The sequence below is a fragment of the Pinus tabuliformis genome, chromosome 3_1, assembly GCF_031772625.1.
Source record: "Pinus tabuliformis cultivar Carrire ecotype Pingquan chromosome 3_1, CPIR1, whole genome shotgun sequence".
NCBI lineage: Eukaryota > Viridiplantae > Streptophyta > Pinopsida > Pinales > Pinaceae > Pinus > Pinus tabuliformis.
The window spans coordinates 201,254,571-201,268,493 of NC_142301.1; positions in this window are offsets into that span (position 1 = coordinate 201,254,571).

A 13,923-nucleotide genomic window follows, 5' to 3' on the forward strand; every position below is an offset into this window, starting at 1 on the left:
TTTATTGGATTTTTTTTTCCATTAATTTTTTTGGAAAACTTGAGCTCTTACCTTTCACTTTGATTCTCTCAGAAACTGAAAACTTTATTATATTGGGTTAAGCATCTTCGTAGGTCTCTGATCAATTCATTATGAACTATCACTATGCTTACATGAAGTCTTGTTTGATTATATTTTTATAGATATGCTACTTTCATGTTATCATGATGGTCGAGAGCTTGGATGAATTTTAATCATAATTTCTTTAAATTTAAGTATTCATTCATCGAGATGACTTTGTGCCTTTAGCGATATACATTCTTCATAGTATGTGCACATGGGCCTCTTTTCTCTTGTTGATAATCTCCTTGGCTAATGATAAATTTCATCACCTCTGGTTTGTTTATGGTTTTTTCTTTGGCTCATTATTGGATGCACATTTTATTATCTCAATCATCTTTTAGTGAGCATATTCATTTGTTTTTTATGGAAATCTTGAGAAACCACTATAGCAATGCAGCAATTGATAAGGAATTTGGCACAAGTAAAGGTAATGGACCACAGTTAATTCATGTTTGCATTCTCTTTTATTTGAATTTTTTATATATGGCTACATGCTTATCATATGAATATTCAAGTCCTCTTCATGTACACAATTGCTACATTATTTGGGATTTTGAATCAATTTCAATATTTTGGGACTGATATAAATTCAGAATAAATAAATAAATAAAGAGAACAATCATCACTACATTTCATAAAACACATTATCATTATTCTCATTTCTAATGGATTTTACTTATTTCAGTTTCCTTGGACATGAAACATTTATCTCTTCTAGTTTATTACTAGCCTTAGTTTAGATTTAATAAATGATGATTTTGAGTCAATAAGATTTCAGGAAATTCAACTTCTTCATGCTTTTAATTCAAATTATAAGAAGAAGTTACCTTTTGTTGAAGAGAATCTACACTTTTCAAGTAAGCTAAAAAAGATTCTCCAATGGTAACTTTCGTATGCCCATCTTCATTGTTTTCAATTATCTAAAATTTTTGTTTTCAATTTTGTTTTTAGTTTTCACTTATATAAAACTCTGTTTTACAGCTCTTCATAAGCTCTTCCACACCGCTACTAGATCAGATTGGGAACTCACTCTCCTTTCTTACATTTGAGTTTTAGAGCAACAATAATGATCTACATCAAATCATCTAAATTAGGGAGCTTTTGAACCTTTAGTCTGTTTCTTATTCATTACTTTTATTAGAAAATTGTTAAGATGCTTTTATGTAGGATTTCACTTTAGAACAAGAAAATTTGTCGCGGACAGAGACTTCTCATTAGCCTATCATCTCTCATCATTATTATTCACCTTTTACATTTTGAGAGCCTCATTTCTTATAACTCTACAAGACAAAAATGTTAAAATCTCAACATAAGAAGGAACATACACACACTTCTCTTCTTTTACTCTTTTGTTGAGAGAGTTGTATAATTAATCTTGTTGGAGTTAGTTCTCTAAGTTTGAATTTTTCTTTTAGTTTTCGCTTTCTTCATTTTTAAATTTTTTCGAGTTTGTTGATTTCCTTTTCACTTCGATTTGGACTTCTTTTCCTTTTGCTTTCGGTTTTGGCTTGATTCTAATGACTATGCCATGATTTATGTGGAAGGATCTTTTCTCACCCAACAATGGTTGACATATATGAGAAATTTTTACTTTATCTATTTCAATGAATTTCATCTATCATTAAAGGCATATTTTTACGGTACCATAAAGCCCTCTTGCTTTAAAAAAGTTTCTTGGAAGAACACACATCCTTTATAAGTTATATAGTTCACCTTTTCAAAGAACGAACTGACTTGATTTCAATTCAATGGATCCTTCCCACACCCCCACTTTATAAAGCCTCTGATTTTTAGTCGCGGGAAAATAATTTGCAGTCAAGATTATGAAAGTATTATATCCATCAACTTAAGTCTCTATTACCATCCCACCTCTTTCAGCTGAGTACATCATAAACTAAAAGCTTTCAACTGCGCTTATTAAAATGGTGATTAAAATAGGAACGATGGGAAATACAAATAAACTCATTGGGGCTATAAACACTCTCTAATAGTGGGGCTAAGTTTGTATGGCATAAAAGACAACTTTGTCGAGACACTGTTTAGGCTCGCTGACAGCAAAGCGATGTCAGAGACCACTCATAACAATGGATATATGCTTTATCAAAAAAGTCATATATGTATCTTCTTCTATTTCTCATACGAGGTAATTTTTAAAATATTTTCTCCCAAAATTTAGATTCATGATTTTTACTCAAGTCTGCTTCTGAGTACTTATCTTTTCAAAATCATATTGGTTAATCTATTTACGTGGGACCCATGGAATTTTTTTATGTTTGATGATTCAATAAACTCCATTATTTTTAACCTTTGGGTAAATTAAAAGTTCATTATATTTAACTTGAGATAATTGGTTCTTCTTCATGTGTCCTCAGGTTGTAGTGAAAACTCAACACCCCCATTTTTGACTTATTTATTTTAGATAATGGGGATCCTTTCCATAATTTTTTTACTAAATCACCATTTTTATATTTTATTTTTGTTAAGTGCCCTAAAATTTTTCCATTTTTTATCTGCTTCGAATTTCTATATTGATTATTTCATTGAGTTTGACTTTTCATCATCTTTCCATCTGTACTTGTTTTATCTCATTTGGATTCATGGTTTGCAAATGATGCTCATCTGAAGTTCGATAATTTTTTTCCGTTTTAGTTTAAAAAATTTACAAAATGTATATTATCTTCAATTTTGTAAATAAATTAGTAATTCATAGTAAATATTAACTCCTAGTTAATTCTTACTATTTTTTTCATTTTTCACTAACGGTCTTACAAAACCGCCTCACTAAATTGTAGAACAATTAAAATTATGTGTTTTTGAGCTCTCGGTAATTAATTTCAATTCCTAATTTTAATAGAAATTACGAGACCCGAATTCTCAAAATTACAAAGTTGTTGTAGTTTATTTTGTAAGATTTTTAATCATCAAAGTGGTTGTAATTTATAATCGAGGAATTCCACTCCAAGTGGGCCCCACTCACCTCACTTCACTCCTCTCCAACTATCAAAACATTGGGGGCCTTTGAATATTGGACATTGCCATTTTTATTTTGTGTCAAAATTTTCATGTTTGAAAACCCCGATACTCAAAAGATTACTTTTTTTATCAAAAGTTTCTTCTCCTCCTTACAAAAATCTCCACCTCATCCTCATTAATTTAATAACCCCAAGTCCAAAAACAAAATAGATATAGATATAATTTCTACCGAGGAAAAACCCCAATTGTACATGAGCTTCACCTCTCACACCATACACCACTTCAATCCCCACCTCATATCACCTCATATCGAAACCTCGACACTTGTTACATATCATAGGTTTGTTTTAAAAATCACTGATATCCCTTATCCCTCCATTTTCCGATACCCAATGCTTTTGATACCCTTCGTTTATTCATATCGGACCTCGCTGTTTTTTGGGAACCGAAACAAAAAATTATCATCATTACATTCCTCATCCCTAATACAAATATGCGACGATTATTAATTTTTAACGTAAGATCATCCCCTCCATTTGATTAATGCCTCCCTCTTCATTTAAAAACTTCCACCTCCAGTTTTCTTCGATACATTAATGGATCTTAAAAAGCCAAGTATTGTTTGGTTTGAAGTTTTGTTATAATATATTATATTTTAATTATAATTATAATTTTAATTTTAACATAATATAATTAAAATTATATTATAAGTCTACAGACCACCTTGTTACGTTTAGGATCATTGCGGAGGAATGTCGTAATGATAAATCCAATTTATTTTGCTGCTTTGTAGACTTTAGAAAGGCTTTCGATACGGTTCCTAGATACAACCTTTGGAATAGGTTAGAAGAGCTAAAGGTTCCTCTTGAGTTGAGAGCTGCTGCTATAAGGCTATACGAGAATTTAATTGCCAAGGTAAAGAACAATGAGGGGTGGTCAAAAGATATTAAGTGTAACATCGGAGTTAAACAAGGTTGCCCCCTCTCCCCTACCCTTTTTGGCATTTACATCGATAAGCTCGAAGGTTATTTAGAAGAAGCAGGATGTGGTGGCACAATCTTAGCTGGGATAGTCGTTATCCTTCTTCTCTATGCTGACGATATTGTTCTTTTGGCAAGGTGCCCTTCTGATCTTGATAAGCAACTCAAGCTTCTTAAGGATTTCTGCTCTACCATGGGTATGACTGTTAACACTGACAAAACAAAAGTTATGATTATCAAATCCAAGAAGGACACTTGCACCAATTTTATGTATGACAATAATAACTTGGAGGAAGTGTATTCTTACAAGTACCTAGGAATTGATATCCATCACAAGCTCAACTGGAACCATAGCATTGAGAAAAGGATCAATGGGGGATGGAAAGCTTATTTTGGTCTTGAAAATAATTGTAAAACAGCAAACCTCGTAATGTGGGATAAAAAGAAGTTCCTCTTTGAAACTTTAGTCACTCCTGTTATCTTATATGGCTGTGAAGTTTGGGGCTGCAGCATCTCCAGAGAATCATGGAGAAAGATTGAGCAAATCCAGAAGCGTTTTATAATTTATAACCTGAAAATTAAAAGTAATACACCCTATCCTATTCTCCTTATAGAAGCAGGTCTCTCTCCTATTGAGAGCCTGGCTATGCTCAGGTTTCTGTTGTATAAGCACAAGCTCAATAACATAGACAATCATAGACTTCCTAAGCTAGCTTTAAATTCCAGCCAAAACCACCTAAGGCTTAACCGAGGATGGAATAAGGACACAAGGGCCTGGTTAAACTATTGGGAGATCAATGAGAATGATGCTTTGCAAAACATAAATAATATTAAAGATATTGTTACTTCTAAGTTCAAAGAAAAATTGTGGTGTGAGAAAGATTTAGCGTCTAAAAGAAAATTAAGTTATTATAAGAAGGTCATCAACCCTTGAAGATCAAAAGTATCTCTCTATTTTAACTAGCTCAAAGAGGAAAATTGATATAGCAAAGATTAGAACGAATTCTCATGAGCTCCATAGTGAAACTGGCCGTTGGGCAGTTCCTAAAACGCCATGGATGGAAAGGATCTGCCATATTTGTGAGAATAGGAGCATCGAGGATGAAAATCACTTCCTCTTAGAGTGTCCTGCATACAACCACATTAGATCTCAATTTCACAACCTTTGTTACAATACTGACCTTCCTAGCCTTTTACAATGCCAAAATTATAGTGAACTCGGGAGGCTTCTCTCCAAGCTTTTTGAGCATAGGAATAAAATCTTAAATCAAAATAAATAATTTGTCTTTTTAGGTCCGATAGATCATTATTTGGTCTCAGCGGACGTTAACCATCATCATCATCATCATAATCTTAATATAATATAATTTTAATTTTAATATAATATAATTATAATCTTAATCAAATTTTAATTTTTAAATTAAATTTTGTTTTAATTGTATAGAATTAGTTTGTAATTAATTTAGTATAATATGAAAATTAAAAATAAAATAATATTAATTAAGAAATAATTTTAATTTAATTTAGGATTAGTTTTGAATTAAAATTTTTTATTTTTGGTTCAGATATCAAATTTTCTAGAATTTTGGCAATTTTGGAAACTCATAAGTTGAGTTTTGTTTGGTCAAATGAGGCCCCATGATGGCTCGTTGGATAGATAAAATCATGGAGATTATTTCTGAAGTGATTGCATAACCAAATTTGATCATTTAATGAATCTAAAATTTAGAAGAATTTCAAGCTCCGAATGTTTAAACAAACTTAATTCTTTGAGTTTAATTTTTTACATTTTCATTTTCTCATAGCCTCTGTTGAGTGTAAATCCATTCGAACATGTTCTCTTTGACCAATAGTATATTTACAGGGATCAATGGAAAGCTCAAATTTTCTTTTATTTATTTATTTATTTGAGTTTTAATTAAAGATTTTTTATTTTCTTATTTTATTTTAACTTGTATTTTAATTTAATTTTGATTGGTTTTGGCAGGAAAACAATTGAAAAGATGAGGAAAAGAAGATTTCAATCAATAGGATTGCTCTAGCAATAGAAGAATAGGAATTTGGACCAATGAACATTGTTGGAGCATAATTACTCTTCAACGTCTCTCCTATTTAGAATTCATTTTGTAAAATAAAATAATGGTTTGTAGAATGTACAAAGGGCTTCTCTTTTATGCAATTTTGTAAATTCTTAAAGAAATATTGTAATAGGAGTTTTAGGTTGTAGGTAGAAAGGATCAACCTCATATCTAGGAATTATTGGGATTTGTCTTTTTCCATTATGAACTATCTATGAGAGGTAAAATTTGCATTACTGTAGCTCTTGCTTTTGGCAGCACCATTTATGTTTTCAGAAGGATTGTTGGAGATCAATTCGAGGAACAAAGAAAAGGACTAGGTTTAAATCAGTTTGTATTTTAAATACTATTATTTTTAATGCAAATTTCATCTTTTTAATGACATATTTGTGTAAAAATATCTTTCATGTTGAGCATTATTTTTTAATGTGAAAATGAAGATTTTTTTGAACTATCTAACTAGTTCATTAGCTTCATAGATATGTTATTAATTTCGTTTTTTTCTTTTATGCTTAAACCAAATTTATGAGTAATTATTTACTTAGAAATATATCATCTAATTCTGAATTAATTTCCATTGGCTTTATGAGAACTACTTCTAATGTTATTGGTTCATCATTCATTGTTAATAGATCTCTAAACAACATGTTTGGTAATTATAATATCAGTTAATTGGACTATTTCATTAGCCATATATTCATCATAAACCAGACATGTTGAAATCTCAATCATTTAATTACTTTTCTCTCAATTGGGTTAGATCTACACTTTCATAATCGAGATAGGCTTATGATTTATTTCATTTTGATTGCATTTAGATTTAATTCTACATTCCTAGAAGTCCTCTTATCAAAGAGGCGAAATTTAGTTGTGGGTTGGTTGAGCCCTACATAATCTTAAGGATCACTTTCTTGCCTAATTAGCAAGAGGGCTTATCTAATGTTTCTTATCTATTGGTAGTGAAAGTCATACTTTAAGCCAATAGAGATAGAGAGAAGGTAATTGTACCTAGTTTAACTAGTTGGAACCATCATTCCAAACGGAAAAGAAGTTTCTCTAAGTTCTTGACTGGTTGGTCTCCCTAATAATGATGAGACAAACATTTCGTGCCTACAACAAGACCCAAGCCATCCAAAAACGATTTAGTACTAAATTATTGCTACATGTGGAAAACATTACTATGGGATATTACATTCAAAACTATCCCAACGGTTATCCTTCTTCCTCATACTTCCATGTGATATCCTCTAACTGTCACTTTTTTTGGTATCCTCCTAAATGTAGTTCCTTAAACTTTGATGCCTAAAAACACTACTCCAACATCATTTTACTAAATAAGCAAACAATATTTATACATTTCCTTACCATGAAGCTCCACCACTTGTTTGGTTTTTGTTTTCACATTTCCATTAGTGGAATATAAAATCTCATCTAAATCTTATGTAGTATTGTATTTGGAGCAAGTGTGTCCAAATCTAGTATTTCTTTGTAGCTTGGCTATAACCTACAAGGAAGCCCACAAAAAATTTTTATTAGAGTTTATACATAAAAGAAGAATATCATCTAACAAGTGGAGAAAAAAATAATAAGATGCACATTAGACAATGAAGAATACAAGAAACAAACTAAATATAAGATAATAGAAACATGTCCTATTTATTAGTTTCTTGTAGAAATACAATAGATTAATTCCAAGACACTTGAAGGAGCTATGGAGAGAAATGTTTCTCCTAAACTCTTAGCAAGGATTTTACTTTGTTTTAATCCTATTTCAAACCACATCTCTTTCAAAGAAGCCATATAAAACTCTCGAAATCACAAATTCTTTAGGCAAGTTAATGTTGATTTCTTAGGATTTTTTATTAGCATGGATTTTCTCTCACGTCTTCTTGTTTTTAGCTCTCATTCCTATAGTATTTATAGATTCAAAATTATCTCATCGATCCTCCTTGACTCCACAATGAGCTAGGGACATGGTATGGGATATGAAATGTCCTTTGGAGTCTACATAACTTCCCAATTAGGGATGGAGAGGCTCAAAATAGGAAACCGATCTTGACCTATCAGAGAATTCTTAATCATTTAATGTCGTGTGGTCCATAGGTTGCTGATTTTTTAGTTTAGTGGATCCATGTGGCCATAGAAAAAACAACTATAGGGATATATGAAACTCTACTTTAGCAAGCTTACATAATTTCAATTTTCAGATGGATGTTTAAAAAACCTTTAATTTTTTGGTTCCATGATGATACCATTGAAAATTTATACACATGTACATGTTGTTTTCTGACTTTAAGAATAGTCTAACTTGTACAAATGGTGATTCCATAAAACTAAATAATGTTTCTTAATTCAAACATAAGAAATGTTAATGCCAATGGGAATGTGTTGGGATAACTGCAAGGATTTGTTGGATTTCGGCTATTAATGCCATTAGAGGAAGCCATCACATGTGAGTATGATTTTTTATGAGATGTAAGTAGGGATCGGAGAATCATATTTATAAAAATCCTCTCATTAATGTTATAAAACCATGCCCATAGCCGTTGCGGTTAAGAGTAATGTGATGGATTAGAAAATAGAGGAATCCTCCTAGAAGAGGTAGAATAGGCTTGCTAAACAAAGTTGAGAGGAAAATTTCTGATGAGGGTGTCCCAATCTTAAAATAAATAGACTTAATACATATAAAAAGTTAAACATATTTTCTTGCAGGTTTAGTATAGGGGAGTCGGGAAAATTTGATGTATGTTGAAATTATTCACACGAATCCTTTGACCTCTGATCTTTGATACAAGGAATGTGTGAGGAAGGGAAATATTTCTTCCCTGTAGCATCATCATTAGAGGATCAGTAAAATATTGACCTAGTTGTTTCCATGGCCACTTAAACTCCATGCCTCCAATCTATGATATGGGGTATTTCAAAATAAATGGGGGAGAGTGCATGTCATATCATCAACATTGGAAAAACCAAAATAATACTTTTTCATAGAATTTAAGTAGCCCCATCCTCCATTCCATGATACAAAAGGATATCAACTAGAATGGAACTTTCATGATGGAATTACTATGAGGCTTAAGGGCATAGAGGAGCTATTGCTAAGGCCCAAGGTCAATGAGAAATCATCAAGCACTAAAGCACCTCATTTAAATCGTTATCCTATAATATGCCTCTTCGTATATATCATGGGTGAATGGCTCCATGTGCATGAGAGTTCCCAAAGACACGATCTTTGAGGTCAGCAGCCTTACAAGCATGTCAACCAACTTTTGTGTGCTTCCATTCTTATACCTTCTCAATAATTGAAACTAATGTAGATACCCCATTCTATTGTAATGTCTAATTTGTTGTAGCTTACAATGGGATTGTAGGTATTGTTGCGGCTAGTGTATGTGGATTACTATTTCATTTCCCAATAGATACTCTTTCCACTTTTTCATATATTTCACTAGGGTAGAGAAATCCATGTCGTAGGTAGAATAATTGAGAATTTCCCCATGAAATATTTGATAACAGTAGCATACATGCTTTCCACTCTACATCAATACCATTCCCATAGCATACCCACTCACATATGTCTCTAATTTGAATGGTTTTTGTAAGTTTCTTAATGCCAAAATTTTTGTTTAATTGAACTTCTTTAATTCCTCAAAGGTCTTCTTTTGAACCTTTCCCCATTGGAACATATTGGAACTTGTTGTTATGGCATGGGTTGGTGCTAATACTACTAGAAATGAGGCTATGAAGTTTCTTAGGTATTATGCTACTGTAATGAAAATCTTATCCTCAAAACAACTAATAGGCATCGACCAATTCATGATGGCATCCATCTTCCCAGGATCCATCTTTAACTCTTGTCAACCTATTGCATACCTTGGATACGAAAAAAATAATAATATGCATACACCTCTTGATATTTCATATAAACACATGCTTCTTTAATGTCTCTTACCACTACATAAAATGTGTAATGTGCTCCTCTGAGGTAGCACTATACACTAGAATTTTATCCAAATAGAAAATAAAAAACAAATCTATAAAAGGATGTAATATTTTAAGAATCCCCCCTAAATTTATAAATATAATAAATGGGCGAATCTCCATGGTATATAGGAAAAATGGAAGGCGGTTTTATCAATAATATAATATGTATATATAATTTTTTGGCGAATCTCTCACCAGGCATGGCGAATATTTTACTCAATTATAAAATCTTGTAAGATCTTGGCGAGTCTTTCACTAAATAATTAAACTTTGTAAAGTCCTAGTGAATCTTAGCATAGGCTAAATGCTGGTTTAATTCCCCCATTTAAATAGGCTACATTCCAGGTGAATACCATGGGTCAATACCATGTGCCATTTTGGTGAATACCATGGGTCAATACCATGTGCCATTTTTATTTTTATTAATTCTAATATTAGGGTTAATAATTGTTTTTTGCATGGTATTAATAACAATCTAGTCCATATAGTATTTTGGCCATAGGTTTCAACTAAATATAACCCATTTTTTTAGTGTTCCTAAATATAAGGTGACTTATGGATTAAATATAAAAAAATGTTTTATTTGTTTACCATACCTCTCATTTATTTATATTTTTATTAATTTACCATACATCTTTTACAAATATGGTATTTGGCCCATAGGATTTACTTAAATAAAACCTCTTTCTTGAGCCTTCATAAATAGAACGAGGGTTATGGACTAAATATAAAAAGAGGTTTTATATATTTACGATACGTCTAGTTTATTTATATTTTTATTTATTTACCATACCTTTTGAGTAAGTATAAAAAGACGTTTTATTTATTTACCATACCTCCACTTTACTTATATTTTTATTTGTTTACACCCTTACATGTATATAAGGTGACTTATGGAGTAAATATAAAAAATGTTTTATTTATTTACCATACCTCTCATTTATTTATATTTTTATTCATTTACCATACCTCTTTTATAAATATGGTATTTGGCCCATACGATTCACTTAAATAAAACCTATTCTTGAAAATAGGCGAATGGATTCACTTAAATAAAACCTATTCTTGAAAATGGGCGAATGGAAGGTTGTAAGTCCTAATTTCAAGGGCTAAATTTACCTTTTTTACCCTCTCCCTTAAAATAAGGTGGGTTATTTGAGGTGATTTGTAAAATGTACTATGATACAAAATATTCGCCCACTAAAAATTTAAAACCACTTAATTTCGCCAAAGGGCGAACATTCGCCCCTAAAATTATCCTTATGTATCAGCTATCAACATCATGAAGGTAAGTAATGCATTACATAGGACAAACTTTGTGACTAGGACACGCTAAATTTAAGTATGTTTAGTAAAGTATTTTCTTGTTGCAACTGATCCAACATATCATCTATCCTAGGTAGGGGATGCATTTTCTTCAACATAATTTTGTTTAATGCTCTATAATCAATATAAATCCACCAAGTCCCATACTTATTTAGCACCATGATATTGGGTGGCCCACATGGCAAGGTACTTGGTTGACAGATACCATATACGAGTAGATGCTACAAATTCTTCTACCCCTCACTCACTTATATAATAAACTACCTATACAACCAAATGTTTTGAAATGATGAATCCTACAATAATTAAACTCACTTATATAATAAACTAACTATACAACCAAATGTTTTGAAATGATGAATCCTACAATAATTAAATCTTTTTCTCCATGTAACAACCATGGTAAAAATTCATGTAAAAAAAATATATTACCAAGGTCATGCGACACGTATTCCAAGTTGAATGGTGGGAAAAACATCTTAGTGGGTGTTCATTTCCATATTATGGATAAAGGAAAATGGAAAAGGCTTTGTAAAGGCAAAGTGGCATTTTTGGCAATTTATTTATGAAATAAAGGAAATTAGGAGAAAAGGAAGGTGAAAGGTCACAGGATGCATGTGAGGAGGATAAATTTTAATATCAACAGATGCTAACTGACTTACCATAGTATTAAATGCGTTCATATGCTCTGTCACCGAGTATCCATATTTCATCCTCAAGTTATACAACTTTTTTCGCAGGAAAAGTTTATTCACCAGAGACTTAGATTGGTACAAAGTCCCTAACTTGTCCCACAAAGCCTTTGCTGTAGCTTCCCCTGATACATTTAGCAATACTGAATCTGAGACACACAATCATATTGTTCTCTTTGCCTTTTGATCCAACTTCTTCCATTCTTCATTGGACACAACCGTTGGTTTAGTACCCAGATCTACCACGATCCACTGATCTTTATCCACTAACAGATCCTCCATCTTGAGTTTCCACAACTCAAAACTCTGACCATTAAATTTCTCGATCTCCATCTTTCCACTACTCGCCATCTTCTTTCACCACCAGAATCGATCTCGCAAATCTCCCACTGAACAGGGTCTACCACAAGCCCGAGCGAAACCCCTCAGCAACAAAGGCATCCCCTTGAAGTCGAATCTGCTCTGATACCAAATGTAGGTTGTAACCTTGTACAGAAATTACCTGCATACGAATTCTAAAACACTGAAAATAAAAAATGCGAGAGAAGAACACATAAAACACATATACACAAATATTTTCCCCTAGATCCCAAAACTGGGACTACCATCTTGATTTTTCATTATGTTCATTTCAATGTTACAATACATATTTATACATGCCAAAGAATCTAATACCATGGACCGAAAACCCTTGCGTCCAATACCATGGACTGAAAACCATCAAATCCAATACCATGGACCAAAAAACCATCACGTCCAAAAACATGTGTGAAAATCATGCACAAAACCATAGTTGGGTCCGCCCAACCTAACATAGGGTCCAAAACCAAATTTTTTTGGGGCGCTGCCCTGGACCCCACAAAGTGGGGTTACTGGTGCCCCTCAAACCCCCTATTAACTACGTGGAAAGAATGTAACACAACCCAACATGTAGAATTATGATTTTGACTATTAGTTGATTATGACATGGTTTTAGTCTTAGCAAAGGTTGGTTTCAATTAATAGAAATGATATTTTGATCCTTGGAACATGTGGTTGACATGTGTAAGCATTTGTAGGGTATCATGCTTGGTATTAGCATGGCAAGGTAATAGGTGAATTGTTTATATAACTAACTATGGGGCAATGTGACAATACATAGTATGACTTTATTGCAACAAGCTAAAAAGGTAAAACAAGGGAATTGGGTGAGGAGTGTCCTTTGGCCATGTTAAAAAACCATAATTCCAAACGAATGAATTCTTTGAATGCGGGATGTCTTATTAACCTATATTTTGTCTCACATTATGTGGATATATGCTATATTCCTAAAAATGTATTTGACAAATATATTATCTATTTTCTAGTTATAGTGGGATGTGTCAAGAGAATTGGAATCCATTGACAAATGATGTGTGTAGGTGTATAATATGTAATGTGCTTGGAACGACAAGGTAAGATAACTATTATATTGTTATGTTTACTTACACAATAGGAGTTGTGTGTTTATGGCAGTATGATGCAGGGGACTGCATGGCAAAAGAGACTGCCATGAAATATTGAATGCTCGTGTTGAATTTCCCTTGGAGGCATTGGGAACCCATGTGGTTGAGTCATGGTGTTTGTTGGGAGTTTTGTGCCTTCAATATTTTTTTATTTGTTTGAGCTTGATTTATGGCTTTTTATTACATCTAGTGCAAGGCCTTTCCACTTTGTTTGTGGTGATGTGTTTCTATTGGTGTTTCATGGTTTTCTTCTTGTTTGTTTCGTGTTCTTTCATTTATGTTTTGAGGGTGTTGGTAATTGGTT